The sequence below is a fragment of the Myotis nattereri genome (genome assembly GCF_964212035.1).
Source record: "Myotis nattereri genome assembly, chromosome: 15".
Classification (NCBI taxonomy): domain Eukaryota; kingdom Metazoa; phylum Chordata; class Mammalia; order Chiroptera; family Vespertilionidae; genus Myotis; species Myotis nattereri.
Window position 1 is genome coordinate 41,555,218 of NC_138090.1, and position 16,034 is coordinate 41,571,251.

Below are 16,034 nucleotides of genomic sequence, written 5' to 3' on the forward strand. Positions count from 1 at the left end.
TAAATGCCCCAATGTGTGGAGTTCAAAGGTTGGAGTACCACTGCCAGATGCCTCCCATAAGAAACTATTACTCTAGGCTTTGTTATGCACATTCTTGCACTCCATTGTGCTCTGCTTGGGCCCTCGCCCCTCCCTGGAATGTTATGTACATTCTTGAGCTCCATTATGCTCCCTGGGGACTCTTGCCCCTCCCAGTGATTTTCCAGTTATTCTCATGGCAGGTTTCAGGATTAATTGCCTTCTGTTTCCAGTAAACCCCTCACCAGTTTCTGGTGACCGCCTACACCTGGCCCCATCTGCACTGGGCCCCACTGGTTACTCTGACTAACCTTCACAAGACACAAAATATCCCGCTCCCACTACTCTGTGCTGCTGATGCCATTTTGGCCTCAGCCCTTCTGTGAGCAGATGTTACAATCTATACTAATAAAAGGGTAATGTGCTAATTAGACCAGACATCTTCCAGATGTCCTTCTGGGCAAAGCCATGGTAGTGGGGGCTGAGGTAGAGGCAGTTAGGGGCAATCAGGCCATCAGGGGAGTGGTTAGGGGGCAATCAGGCCAGCAGGGGAGCAGTTAAGGGGTGATCAGGCCAGTAGGCAGAGGCAGTTAGGGGCAATCAAGCAGGCAGGCAGGCAGTTGAGCGGTTAGGAGCCAGCGGTCCTGGATTGTGAGAGGGATGTCTGACTGCCAGTTTAGGCCCAATCCCACACATGGATCAGGCCTAAACCAGCAGTCAGACATCCCCTGAGGGGTTCCAGATTGGAGAGGCTGCAGGCCGCACTGAGGGACACCCATCCCCCCATGATTATCCTGCACTGGGCCTCTAGTCCTATCTAATAAAAGAGAAACATGGTAATTGGCGTACGACCGCTACCCTTCCCAGTGGCTAATAAGGGCGATATGCAAATTAACTGCCAGCCAAGATGGTGGGAAGCAGCCAGAAAGCTTAAACTAAACATGAGGCTTGCTTGCTTCAGTGACGGAGGACTGCAACGTTCCCCGCCTGCCTTGCCGGCCTCTGAGCTTGCAGTTTAAAAACCATTGTAACAAATATAGAAGCTAAACAAAACCCCAGAAACCAGCTTTCAGGGAGCTGGAATCTCAGAGCTGGAGTTGATACAGAGTTTCGTTTATAGAACCGAAACAAACCAGATACCTGTTTTCAGCAGCTGAGGCCTCAGAGCTGGAGCCAAGCCTCAGAGCTAAAGCTGGCCCAGAATAAAAAAAGAAAAATAGGAGCAGTTGGGAGCTTCAGTCCCAGCCTGAAAACAGCCCTCAGACCCTCACCCAGACTGGCCAGGCACCCCAGTGGGGACCCCCACCCTGAAGGGTGTGTGACCAGCTGCAAACAGCCATCATCCCCTCATCCAGGCTGGCCAGGCACCCCAGTGGGGACCCCCACCCTGATCCAGGACACCCTTCAGGGCAAACAAGCTGGCCCCCACCCATGCACCAGGCCTCTATTCTATATAGTAAAAGGGTAATATGCCTCCCAGCACCGGGATCAGCATGACAGGGGGCAGCGCTCAAACCCCCTGATCGCCCTGTGGCTCTGTGTGTGACAGGGGGCGGGGCCACAACCTCCCTATCGGCCCTGCTCTGTTCGTGACAGGGGAAGGCGCCCCAACCCCCTGATCAGCCCTGCTCTGTGCCTGATAGGGGGGAGCTCCCCAACCCCCTGATCACCCTGCAGCTCTGTGTGTGACAGGGTGTGGCGCCCCAACCCCCCTCCCCACGGGCCCTGCTCTGTGTGTGACGGGGTAGAGCCATAACCTCCCCATTAGCCCTGCCCTGAGTGTGAGAGTGGCGGCGCCCCAACCCCCTGATCGGCCCTGCTCTGTGCGTGACAGGGGGGAGCTCCCCAACCCCCTGATTGACCCTGCTCTGTGCGTGACAGGGGGGAGTTCCCCAACCCCCTGATGGGCAATGCTCTGTGTGTGACAGGGGGCAGCGCCCCAACCCCGATTGGCCCTACTCTGTGTGTGACAGGGGGTGGCGCCACAACCTCCCCATCAACCCTGCCTTGAGTGTGACAGGGGGCAGTGCCCCAACCCCCCAAACGGCCCTACCCTGAGCGTGACTGAGGGTGGCATCTCAACCTCCGAATCCACCCTGTTCTGTGCATGACAGGGGGCGGCGCCCCAACTCCCCAATCGGCCTGCTCTGAGCCTGACCAGGGGTTGCACCTAGGGATTGGGCCTGCCCTCTGCCACCCGGGAGCAGACCTAAGCCAGCAGGTCGTTATCTCCTGAGGGGTCCCAGACTGCGAGAGGGCACAGGCCGGGCTGAGGGGCCCCCCTCCCCCCTGAGTGCACAAATTTTTGTGCACCGGGCCTCTAGTCTATATATATAAAAGGCTAAGTGACCATCAGATCGGCTGGTACATATGATGCGCACTGACCACTAGGGGGCAGGCGCTCAATGCAGGAGCTGCTGAGCTGCCAGGACTTGGGAGCGGCGGTTCTTGGGGATGTCGGAGAGCTGGTTTTGGCCTGATCCCCACAGGCCAGGCCAAGGGACCCCACCTGCTGAAGTGACCCTACTCACTCTGCAGATACCCTTTGAGCTGTGGCACTGCCCCAGCAGCAGCTGGCCAGAAAGGACCAGAGGTTGGCTCCAGGGCATGTCGGCTGTCTTGCCCAGTCCCGCCCCGCCAACCACCTTCTAATTAATTTATTTTCAATGTGCACGAATCCGCACACAGGGCCACCAGTAAGTTTATAATTCTATATCCCTTTTGGCCTGGTGGGTACACTTCGGCAACCCTAACATTTGGTGCTAAAATGCAGGAGGGTTCCACGGGAAGGGGAGCCATAGCCCAGGCTTTGTTCACCCTGAGTTTGCTACGTGGAGAGTAGCAGGCAGCAGCAGCTCATCCTGGGCTTATCTCCGAATCCTACTCGGGTGACATGATTGCCGACCTCGATTAGGCCTCCCTGCTTTACGGGTCTTCCCGAATCAGCCAAGGAGGACATTGGACTGGAAACCTCGCCTTCCAATTGTTGACTCTGTACTCAACACCGGCTCGTGTCATCTCTGGTAAGTAACAATTGGATCACCCTTCTGGATTTCTGATTTGCCATCTCAGACAAAAGACCTAGTGCTAGGCCAGAAATCCTCTCCAGTCCAGCCCCAGCCCCTGGACCAGGTCCCATAGTCTTCCTTGTTGCAGGGACAACTGCCACGTGGATTAGACTGTCCTCTTCCCTCCAGCCTGACTAGACAGTGGGGACACCCTCCATCTAGTCTTGCTCCCCGGGTCTCCCCCTATTGCTTACCTCCTCTTTCTAATTTACACCATGAGGAATTCTTTTTTTCTGCCCGTCCCTCCCCCCCCCCCCAAAAAAAAAAAACAAAACCACTCTGGGATGTCTCCTTTCCACAGAGATCCAGCCAAAGAGCCTTATCCACTATATAGATTAGACAAGGATTCACACTGGCCTGAGAATGGAACTTTCAATTTTAATATTCTACGGGACTTAAACAATTTCTGTCACCACAGCGGGAAATGGTCCAAGATCCCCTATGTCCAGGCCTTCTTCCTTCTCCGCAGTCACCCTTCTCACTGTCAGGACTGCACCACTGACCAAATTCTTCTTCATTCTAAACCTTCCTCGATGTAATCCCTTCCTGATGAACCTTTCTTTGACCGAGCTGATCATTTAGTCCCAACACCTACTGCTCTCTCTTAACCATAGCACCATTCTCTCCTATAATCTTCTTTCTTCTCTGTCAAATAGAAAACCACAAGATTTGTCTCTTACATAATTAGAAAAATCTGAAACTCAAACTTGAAAAAGAGAGATTAATTTTCTTCCCCAATATCAACTCTGGCCTATAAAGGAATCTCTAAATTGTAGAGATTACAATTAAATTTGGTCTTCAATTAAATTTGTTTTGCTAATGCTTATAGCCCTTTTACCAAGATAGGAATTTAAGGAAACTTTCCTCACAGTTCCTGCAAACTGCCTGCCTCTCATAAAGGCAGAACAGCTGCTTTCCTCCATCCTCCACCCCACTCTTTCCAAGGAGCAGCAGCTGTTTAACCCTTTCTTTGTAGGCACTTGCCTAACAGTCCTGCCAGTATCAGGAGTGGAGCTCATTATCACCCAAATCTTAGCATCTTATCTCTAAGGAAAGTAATACATTTATTTAAAAAAAAAAAAAAAAGGGGGGGGGGGAACAACCAAGATGGCGGCATAGGGAGTAGACCTGTGTGTGCTGCCTCCCACAACATCATTGAAACTACTAACTATAAGACAAACAACAACCACCATTCAGAACCATGGGGAAGTTGGCCCAGTGGAAGTTCTACAACTGGAAGGAAAGAAAGAAGCGCAGTGAGACTGAGTAGGAGCTACAGAGGTGCCAAAAACAGAGGTACACAGTAGCGCGCCAGGTGGGCTGCAACTGGATGCGCTGTTTTTTTTTCAATCAGAAGGGGTTACGAAGTCTCAAATCCTCTGGGCTTGCTCTGGGAGGGTCTCTGAGGCCCCAGACCCCACGGGGAGAGGCGGCATGGCCGGAAAGCGAGAGAGGCTCTGGCGCACAGCTGCTCTCCGGCACTGGGGGACACCAATTCCTAGAGTCCCAGAGAGGCGAGACACCGCCATTGCTATTTGCTCCACCCTGCTGGCTCCCTGAGACCCCGCCCTACTCAATTTACATTCCCATCCAGGCTGTGCCAGAGGCACAAGAGGAAACACCTGCGCTTTTACAAACTCTCGAATCCACTGAGCTGGTTTGAGCTGGTTTGGGCGGGATCATGAGGCCCCAGACCCCACGGGGAGAGGCAGCACGGCCTTGCAGCGGTCAAAGTGAGGGAGGCTCTGGCGCGCAGCTGCTCACCGGCACTGAGGGACGTGAAGTCCCGGTGTCCCAGAGAGGCGAGGAGCTACAGAGACGCCGCCATTGCTATTTGCTCCACCCTGGCGACTCCCTGAGACCCAGCCCTAATCAATTTACATCCCCATCCAAGCTGTGCCAGGGGCACAAAAAGACCCACCTGCGCTTTTGCAGCCTAACCCAACGAATTGCAGACTTTAACTTCTCGCACCCATGGGAGACACACTCAAGAAGCAGACCCAGGAGAACCAAGATAGCGGCATAAGGAACAGACCTGTGCATGCTGCCTCCCACAACAACATCGAAACTAACAACTATAGGACAAACAGCTATCATACGGAACCATGGGAAAGCTGGCCCAGTGGAAGCTCTGCAACTGGAAGGAAAGAAAGAAGAGCATCGAGACTGAGTAGGATGTGCAGAGGCACCAAGTACAGAGCCCAACTCAGCAGGCTGCAGATTTTGGCTCCTCACATCCGGGAGGGATGTGCTTGGGGGGCGGAGTTGGGTTCCGGGGAGGCCGGGGCTGGTTGGGCCAGCAATGTGGAACCACCGAACCAGCAGGCGCACAAGCAAGCCCACCAGTTCCAGTCTTATGTGGGCCTCTGGGGGACAGCAGACGGGCAGTCTGTGCACTTGTTGGAGGGCGAAGTCCGAGCAGGTGTGCCAGATGTTCAGCCACCAGGAACGCCTGGAGATTTTGTCTGGCGGGGAGCCGCCCGGCAGGGGACAGTGTGCCAAACTTCGTGTTGCCCTGGTGAGGTCGGGATGGCCCCGGTGAGGCTGAAACAGCCCCAGTGCAGCCGGGACGGCCCTGGTTAGGTCAGGATGCCCCCAGAGAGGTCGAGACGGCCCCGGTGAGGTCAGGACAGCCCCAGTCAGGTTGAAACAGCCCCGGTGAGGTCGGGACATCCCCGGTGAGGTTGAAACGGCCCTGGTGAGGTCAAGACGGCACTGGTGAGGACGAAATGGCCCCGGTGAGGTTGGGATGGCTCCAGTGAGGTTGGGAGGTCCCTGGTGAGGTTGAAACAGATAATGGGGACCAGTATAGACTGATTAACAGGGGTAGATGCAGAGGCACAGCAGCTTTGAACAGACTGTCAAACTACAGTGGGAAGCCTGGGGAGGGTTTGGGGGGGTGGGTTAAGAGATCAACCGAAGGACTTATATGCATGCATATAAGAATAACCAATGGACACAAGACACTAGGGGGTAGGGGAGGCTGGGAGAATGTCAAGGGGGGTGGGGGAGGAGACATATGTAATACTCTTTGTAATACTTCAAGAAATAAAAATTATTTTTTAAAAAAACCCAACATTCATTATAAACTGGGGGGGAAAAACAACAACAGGGGGAAAACATGAAAAAGAAATTATTTGGGTGTGTTAAGGGCCCAAAATTTTTGGAATACATTTTATCCAATAGACTGCCTCAGGCATTAGAAAAAGTGACCCAAACTAGACTTAGGACCCCAGACCCCCACTGAGCAATTAACAGATGTAACTTTCAGTGTTCTTAACATCTAAGACAGAGAAAAGGAAAGAATCCCTCCCATCCTCCAGAGCCTGTTGGGCCCAGAACCTCACTCCTGGAGGCTGGCTGTGTGCTCTCTGGGCAGGGAGGACTCCAGGCAGGGAGGAGCCAAGGACCAGGCCTTGTCTGGGAGCTGGTGCAGGTAAATGCAGTCAGGCTTGAAGGGGCAGCGACCATTCCCCTGTGCAAATTACCGGCATCGGATCTGGCTGATCCGAGCCTAGAAGTTCCTGATGCTCCTTCTCAGCCCCCTCGCTCACCCAGAATTTGTGGGGGATGATTTAGCTGGAATGGACACGGCACTGGGGACAGGTCCTGATGACATCCAGTGGGAAGTCCTGGTGGAAGAGGGATTGTTCTGGGGACTGGAAGATGCCCAGGACTAGAGTCTACCCACACAATGGCCTTAAGCTGATGGGGCCCAACCCTCCAGTCAGCCCCCTCTAAGAGCATCATCATTAAAGGGATGGAGCCAAAGGTAGCCCTCAATGTGACAGATGAGAATTAAATGTTTCTTAAATATGGACTGCTTACTCTCTTACCAAGGCCTCTTGCTTCCAAAGGTTTGTTTGATCACTGTGGTAAATAGGCATCCTCAATGCTACCCTTTCATTCTACCCCTTTAATTGCAGCCTCAAGAATCTCTTACTATTAGTCATGCCTTTCAGAAACTACAGGGAGGAATACAGCCCCCCCCCCCCCCCCTCGTAAAGAAAGAATGTGGTGCTTTTGAATCCAAGCAGATGGCAAGCATTAAGGCCTGCACCTCCCACCTCCCACCTCCCACACACACACACCTATTTCTACATTCTAAACAAAAAGGCTGCTTATAATGCAGTCAACTATGACAAACTTAATGAAATCACTCAGGGCCCTGAGGAAAATCAAGCTCTCTTCCTTTCCCACCTCACAAAGGCCTTACAGTCTAGCAAGACCACTCTCTGGATCCGGTTTGGAGTTCCCAGAAGACACCTTGGGCCCCACCTTCCCAGAGGAAACCCTTCATCTGATTCCATTTTGTATCCCAATTAGCCCCCAACATATGCCACAAACTTCAAAAAATATACACAGGTCCACAAAGCCCTCATAAACACCTCATTAACCTGGCCTTTAGAGTATTTAATAATAGAGACAAGGAGACCCAAATCCAAAAATAAAGGGGAGATCAGGCCAAGGCTGAGGCCCAGAAGGAGGCCTTCCAGCTCCTAGCCACCACTCTCCAGAACCCCAAACAAGTGCTGGTCCTCCAAACAAGGGTAAGTCAGGGGCTAAGCCTCCTCCATGCTTCAAATGCAACAAGGATGGACACTGGACCAAGTCCTGCCCAAATCAGAGACCCCCGCCTGGGCCCTGCCCAAGGTGTGGAAGGGAAGGCCACCGGAAATCAGACTGTAGTGTGATCCCCCCAGGTCGCACCTCGGCCAGTCTAGCAAGACCACCCTCTGGATCCAGTTTGGAGTTCCCAGAAGACTGAAGCTGCCCAGGCCCTGACAAGACCCCACAGACTTACACCACTGGGTAATGATCGTGCTGACAGGTAAGCCATCTATTCTTTCCTTCACACTGGGGCCACGTATTTTGCCTTCCCCAAATTTGCTAGGACCCTTGTCCCCTCCTCAGTCTCTATTATGGGGGTTGACAGACTAATCTCACAGCCATTAGCCACCTCCCCACTGCACTGCATCTTACTAGACACCCCCTTTATCCACTCTTTTCTCATTATATGTAGGTGCCTGACCAGGGCTGCCACTCATCCCCTCATAAAGCCCAATGGTCCCAAACCACAGTCACCTACCTCGGTTTCACTCTCACCCCACAAAGCTGAGCCATTACCTTGGACCATAAACGCCTTATGCTGTCTCCTCCTCTAAACAAAAAATACTCTCCTTTCTTGGGCTCACTAGGTTCTTTCACCTCTGGGGTCCCAACTTCAGTCTCTCCCAAAGCCCTTCTATGATGCAGTGTAGGGACCCCTCACTGAACTTTTAGATCCCAAGGCCAGCGTTTTCACCCCTTTTCATGCTCTTCCTGGCACTCATCTTTGGTCTGGGCATCCTAAGAGCTCTCCCCTCCTTCCTCCAAAACTGCATTCAGACAATTACCAATAGATCCATAGGGGAGATGATGCTATTCCAGACTACACTAGATATCATCCCCTCCCTCAAACACCGACGAATCAGGGACATCTCTACACTCCACCTAAGCATGAAGAAGCTACAGAAAAACGAGATTGGCATCCCTCATCAACCCCAGCTTGCAGGAACCCCAGCTTCTATGAACCCCAGCTTACAGATAAAAAAAGAAAAAAGAGAGGCTGGAATATTAGGCACATTCTTACACTCCAGTATGCTCTGCTTGAGTCCCTCACCCCTCCCTAGGATGCTGGGCACATTCTTGCGCTCCATTATGCGCCCCCTGAAGGCTCTTTCCGCTCCTGGTGATTTTTCTGTTATTCTCATTGCAGGTTTCATGATTAATGGCCTTTGATTTTCCCGTTATTCTCATTGTCGTTTTTATGACTAACAGCCTTTGGTTTCCAGTAAACCATCTCACCCAGTGTCCAGTGAGCACCTACACCTGGACCCCACCTGCACCTGGTCCCACCAGTTACTCTGACTGACCTTTACAAGAGACATAAATAACCCGCTCCCCCTACTCTGCACTGTTGATGCTGTTTTGGCTTCAGCCCTTCTGCTAGCAAATGTGATAGTAAATTTATCATTCTTCACCCCTTGTGGCCTCATGCGTTCCTCCTTCGGCGACCCTAACAGGTTTGTCCAGTGTCACCGACAGGAGACCTGTTACTTCTGAGAATCTCCTCTTTGAATTCGGCTCTAAACCTTTGTAAGTTCCTTTCTAGAGCAGACTGAAATTTCCAGAACATTTATTGTAATATTATATATATATATATATATATATATATATATATATATATATATATAAACATAGTTATTATTATTAATTTTTATTTGGAAAAGCTTCTCATGTAATGTTTCAGGCATCTTTTGAAATTTAAAATTTGGGAAGTTTGTCAAATATACTTACCCAAAAGATTATATTATAAATCTTTTGTAAATTTAGGTAAAAGAAATGTATAGCCTTATGGTAATAACTTCAAAAGATATTAATTATACTTAAACCAGTTTTAATATTAAATATTTTGTCTAGATCATTGAATCTTATTTAATTTTCTGTAGGACAATAAGATATTATACCCTAGAGGATTCAAACATGGCGGCCAGCAGGACAGCGGTGAGGAAGAGAGTGTGAGTGAGTAAAGGAGTGAGAGGGGACTGTGTGGACGTGTGTGGTGTATGTGTGGGTGAATGAAGGACAGTTAAGTCTCACAGGATTCTTGGGAACTGGCAGATAGGGCTCTCCTGGACAGGGAGACACTGCTACTGCCTTGGGCACTCAAAGGCCAGGTGTGGCTCTGGTGCGGAGCCCACTCCATCTTGAAGGAGGAGGGAGGAGTGGAGGTCAGGAGCACAGCCACACCAATACCCAGAATGCCCTTGGACATCACCCCGAACCTGAGCAGTGAGCCCCTCACCATACATTTCAGAAAGAATGTATGCACCCATATGTTCATAGCAGCACAATTTGCAATAGGTAAGATCTGGGAACAGCCCAAGTGCCCATCAATAAGTGAATGGCTAAAAAAGCTGTGGCACATTTACACCATGGAATACTATGCAGCAGTAAAAAAGAAAGATCTCTTACCCTTTGAGACAGTATGGAGGGACCTGGAATGTATTATGCCAAGTGAAATGAGCCAGTCAGAGAAAGACATGGAACAGACTTCAGAATCTCAGAGGGAAGGCAGGAGAGGGTGGGTGAGTAGGAAGAGACCAACCAAAGAACTTGTATGCATATATGTATAACCCATGGACACAGACAATAGGGTGGTGAAGGCCTGGCATGGTGGGCATGGATAGAAGGGGTCAATGGGGTAAAAAGGGAACATATGTAATACTTTCAATAATAAAGATTTAATTTAAAGAAAAAAAGGAATGACTTGGTCATTCCTCCCTTGGCCAATATTTAAGGACTGGCCAGCTAAGAACAAATTCTTATTGTCTTCTTTCATCAGAGAATTTTCTTATTTTCTCTTCACTCCTGAAGGATAAATTTTCCAGATACAGAATTCTTAGTTCACAGTTCTTTTCTCTCAGCACTTGAAAAATGTTATGCTACTTCTTTCTGGCCTTTATGTTTTCAGATTCAAAATCTACTGTCTCTTAAATTAGTACTTCTTAAAAGGTAGTGGGTTGTTTTAAAATTAAGAACAACCCAAGGATGTCCAGCATTGTCAGTGTTATAGTGGGATTTCCCAGCCAGCACAGACCCACTATCATTATTCACAGGTGATTATAATTTACACACACACACACAAAATAACACAAAAATGCCTATAAGTAAATTATTAGAAAGAATAAAAGAGTCTAGCGAGATGTCTGGTATAAGATCGACATATTGTATAAAAATCAATTACATTCCTTTCAATAAAAAAGAAATGTAATTTTAAAAAGGCATAATTTATAGCCCTGGCCAGTGTGGCTCAGTTTGTTCAAAGCATCATCTTGTGCACCAAAGGGTCTCAGGTTCAATACCTGATCAGGGCACATATCAAAATTGTGGGCTCAGTTCCTGGTTAGGGTGCATAGGGAGGTGTCTGATCGATGTTTTTCCCTCACATCAACAGTTCTCTCTCTCTCTCCCTCTCCCTTCCTCTTTAGAATCAATAAAAAACATATCCCCAAGTGGGGATTAAAAAAGACATCATTTATAATAAGAAATTATATAGGCTGTTTTGGAATAAATTAACAAAAGATGTGCAAGATCCTAATATAGAAAATAAAACACTCACTGAAAAATATTAGGGCCCTAACCGGTTTGGCTCAGTGGATAGAGCGTCGGCCTGCAGACAGAAGGGTCCCAGGTTCGATTCCGGTCAAGGGCATGTACCTTGGCTGCGGGCACATCCCCAGTAGTGGGTGTGCAGGAGGCAGCTGATCGATGTTTCTCGCTCATCGATGTTTCTAACTCTCTATCCCTCTCCCTTCCTCTCTGTAAAAAATCAATCAAATATATTTTAAAAAAAATATTAGGGATGATCTAAATGACAGAAAGAAATTACATGTTCATTGGTAGAAAGGTTCAACTTCATAATCTATAAACTCTCCCCAAAATAAGCTATTATTCATTGAAATTCCCATCAAAATCCCAACAGTATTTTCATGGAACTTGACAAGCTGATCCTAAAAATGCAAAAGCTCAAGAATAGCCATGATTCTTCTGAAGATGAAGAAGAAGTGGGGAGAGGAATGATGTGCTTTATCAAGTATAAAGGTTTACTATGAAGCTATAAAAAATTAAGACAGTGCAGTATTAACACAGGAGTAGATAAACTGATCAATGAAAAAAACAGGGAGCCCAGAAACAGACTCATACCAATATGGAACTCTGACATTTAAGAAAGATGTCATTGCAGATACATAAATAGGGAGAAAAGGAATTATTCAATGAAGGGTGTTGGGAAATTAGTTGTCCATATGAAAAAATGAAAAGATTCCTACTTCAAAGACACACAAAAATCAATTCTGCACAAATTGAGAACTTAAATTTGAAAAGCTAAACAAATTTTTGGAGAAAATAAAGGAGCACATATCTTACATATTTGAGTAGAGAAGGGTTGCTGGGAGCTGATCCATCCTTGCTGCTTGACACAGTCGCTGCAGGGAAGAAACATCTGCACAGCATATGTTTTAAGGGATCTGGCGTATATGGCATACTGTTCTTAATATGTTTGCTCCCCTTCTTGGCGCTATGTGTTTTAACCAAGGTCAACTCTCCGAGAAAGGTTGTTTCCCCAGGTAGGGATTTTCTCCTGAAGTTAGGGAGGGAATAAAACCCCTTAACTAAGTGCCAAGAGGGTAGTTAATCACTTTAACTACGAACAATCATGCTTAAGCTACATAATCTTTACTCCCTGGAATGGAGATAAGAAATGTCCTAACCTTTGGAATAGAGGTTGATAGGATTGGAATCAACTGGTATAAATACAGATGTAACAAGACAACAGGACACTGAACCTAGACACAGAACCTAGAGACAGAACCAAGGGAGAGAACATGGCAAAAGAACCTGGACAGAACCTGGCTACAGAACTTGGCTGGAGAACCTGGCTACAGAACCTTGCGACCGAACCTGGCTGGAGAACTTAGCGAGAGAATATGGCCACAGAACCTGGCTGGAGAACTAACAGAACCTGGCCACAGAACCTAGCGAGAGAATCTGGCTGAAGAACCTAGAGACAGAACCTGGCTACAGAACCTAGATAGAACATGGCAAGAGAACCTGAATAGAACCTGGTGACCGAACCTGGCTGGAGAACCTGGAGAACCTGGCTGGAGAACCTAGCAAGAGAACATGGACACAGAACCTGGTTGGAGATCCTAACCAGAACTTGGCTGGAGATCCTGACCAGAACTTGGCTAGAGATCCTGGCGAGGCTGTTGATCAACTGAACGCTGTCTCTGTATCATTCCTTCTTCGCCGACTCTGTCCACACCTTTGGGGACCCCTGGACCTTCTGGGGTTGGACCCCAGCATCGATGTCCAACCCCAGCAGGTCCAGGGGTTCCCAAAGGTGTAGACGGAGTCTGCAAAGAAGGAATGATACAGAGACAGCGTTCAGTTGATCAGCAGCCTAGCCAGGATCTCTAGCCAGGATCTCCAGCCAAGTTCTGTTCAGGATCTCCAGCGAAGTTCTGGTGCCAGGTTCTGTCCAGGTTCTGTTGCCATGTTCTCTCGCTAGGTTTTCCAGCCAGGTTCTGTCGCCAGGTTCTGTCCAGGTACTCCTGCCAGGTTCTGTAGCCAGGTTCTGTCCAGGATCTTTTGCCAGGTTCAGTCATCAGGTTCTAGTCAGGTTCTCTTGCCATGTTCTACCCAGGTTCTGTAGCCAGGTTCTGTCTCTAGGTTCTTCAGCCAGGTTCTCTCGCTAGGTTCTGTCTCTAGGTTCTGTGTCTAGGTTCAGTGTCCTGTTGTCTTGTTACATCTGTATTTATACCAGTTGATTCCAATCCTATCAACCTCTATTCCAAAGGTTAGGACATTTCTTATCTCCATTCCAGGGAGTAAAGATTATGTAGCTTAAGCATGATTGTTCGTAGTTAAAGTGATTAACTACCCTCTTGGCACTTAGTTAAGGGGTTTTATTCCCTCCCTAACTTCAGGGGAAAATCCCTACCTGGGGAAACAACCTTTCTCGGAGAGGTGACCTTGGTTAAAACACATAGCGCCAAGAAGGGGAGCAAACATATTAAGAACAGTATGCCATATACGCCAGATCCCTTAAAACATATGCTGTGCAGATGTTTCTTCCCTGCAGCGACTGTGTCAAGCAGCAAGGATGGACCGGCTCCCAGCGAAGGGTGTCTTAAGCAAGGTACAAGAAGAATCAACCATAAAAATGAAAGACTGATAAATTCAACATTAAAAATCTGTTCTTCAAAACATACCAAATAGAAACTAAGATAAATCATCTGACCTGACAAAGGATTAGTGTGGGATAATTAACATACATAAGGAATGCCTACATATCAGTAAGGAAGAGATAAACAAGTCTGTGGAAAAGAGACCCCAAAATAGGCATTTTACAAAAGAAGCACAGACAATATTCCTATATAATAAAAAAAAAAAAAGAAAAACTTGCAAATTAACCATCCCTCCACTATGCTCAAGCCATGCCCAGAAGCCACGCCCTCAAGCCAATCAGGAGCAATTATGCAAATTAACCTAACTAAGATGGCAGTGGCCACGGAGCTGGAGTGAGCAGGAGGCTTGGGTTGCCCCGGCGATGGAGGAAGCCAAGCTTCCCGCCTGCCCTGGCCAGCCCTCCACTCCTCTCAAGGCTACAAAGTTTCAATTATAGAAGATAAATAAATCCCAGATACCTGCTTCCAGCCTGCCGTGGCCTCCCATCAAGGAGAGGCTGGGAGCCTGGGTTGCCAGGGGTAACCCAGGCTTCCAGCTGGGCCTGGGTTCCACTCAAGGCTACAAAGTTTCAATTATAGAAGATAAATAAATCCCAGGAAAAAAGAAAAGAAAAAAAGGAGAGGCTGGGAGCTTGGGTCACTGGGTGCCGTGGCCAGCCTGAAAATGCCCTCAGCTCCTCACCCAGGCTGGCCAGGCACCCCAGCAGGGACCTCCTCCACCCTCCTCCCCCAGGCCTCTGTCCCAGGGCCCTGACTCTAGAGAATATGAGGAGCCTCTGGCTGATTGAGGTTGATCTCTGGGCAGGGCTGACTGGCAGCAACAATTTCCCAGGTACCCATGTCACAAGGTTGCTGAGGTGGTCACCAGCCAGGGCTCAGCCTCAAGAGCCACATCTGGGGAGGGATGGAGCCTGCTCCTTCACCTGAGACCACATGTGGGAGTATGTGGACAAGGTCCCCAGGCCTTTGGCCAACTGCCCTGGGGGATATAGGAAGGAAGAGGAACATGGTCTCCCCAGGGAGGAAAAAGAAGATGTTCCTCGAAGCTCCTAGTCCACCAGGGATCTGCCCATGGCATCCTCTCATATGGACACAAATAATAACAGAGGCTATTAATTTAGGCAGCCCCTCTATTCCATGCTTTAGGTTAGGAAATTGTGAAAGATTTAAGGTTCATTCACAGGCAACATGGCAAACCTGAGACCATTTACCATTTATCCTGTTTCATTCAGGAAAAACTGAGTTACACGAAGATACAGTCACTCAATCAGAATCACACAGACTGTGACTGACCAACGTGAGTCATACCGAGGCCTCTCCTCCACTCCAAGGGCCTTATTATGCTCACTGCACCCCTGACTCCTGACTCACATCCTTGTTTTAATGTGAGGCTCCCATTCCTCCCAGTAGCTCCCGAGACCTTCCCACGGTGGGCCTGGTGACCCTGCACCATCTGACTAGTTCACTGGCTAGTTCACACAGGTGTCCTCATGATGGCACCTTGACCACAGGGTGCGATCCTCTCAAACGGTGAGATCCACCAGCCACTCTCCTTTCTGTTAGATGCTGCCCAATTTGCATGAATTTGACTAAACTCCAGTTGTTTCCTGAGTTTGACAGAAAAGGAAGAACATGTACCACATGCCATGTGGGGGCTCCTCCCCATCTGCCTGAGGGGCGGGTCTGGCCACAGCAGGCACCACACTCATCTGGATGCTACATGAGAGGCTGGCACTGCTGCCCTCTGAGGCCTTGACCTTTCCACTAAGTCAGACCCTCGGGGTGGACTCCTGTCCTGGGCCTCAGCCCCTTCCCTGGTAACTCCTCCCAGCCCCCATCTGCCTGTGGGTCCTTTCCCTGTGGATCCTTAAGGCCTTGCGTCAGTTCCCCTCTCCTGGGCCCGACCCCCTAAACAGTGGAGAGAGGCCTCCACCCTCTGCTGGGAAAGGAGACCCTCCTGGCCCCCTGTTGTGACACCAAAGCTCCCCTGCACCCCTCACAAGTAAGTCTGACCTTTCCCAGGACCTGTGACCCACATGGCCTCCGAGAGCACCCACCTCCAGTGTCCACCCCTGGTGAGTGTCTGTTCAGCCTGGAGCCCCTGGGCCTGCCCCACAGTGTCCACTCCTGCCCTTGTCCCTCAGCCTCTGACCCT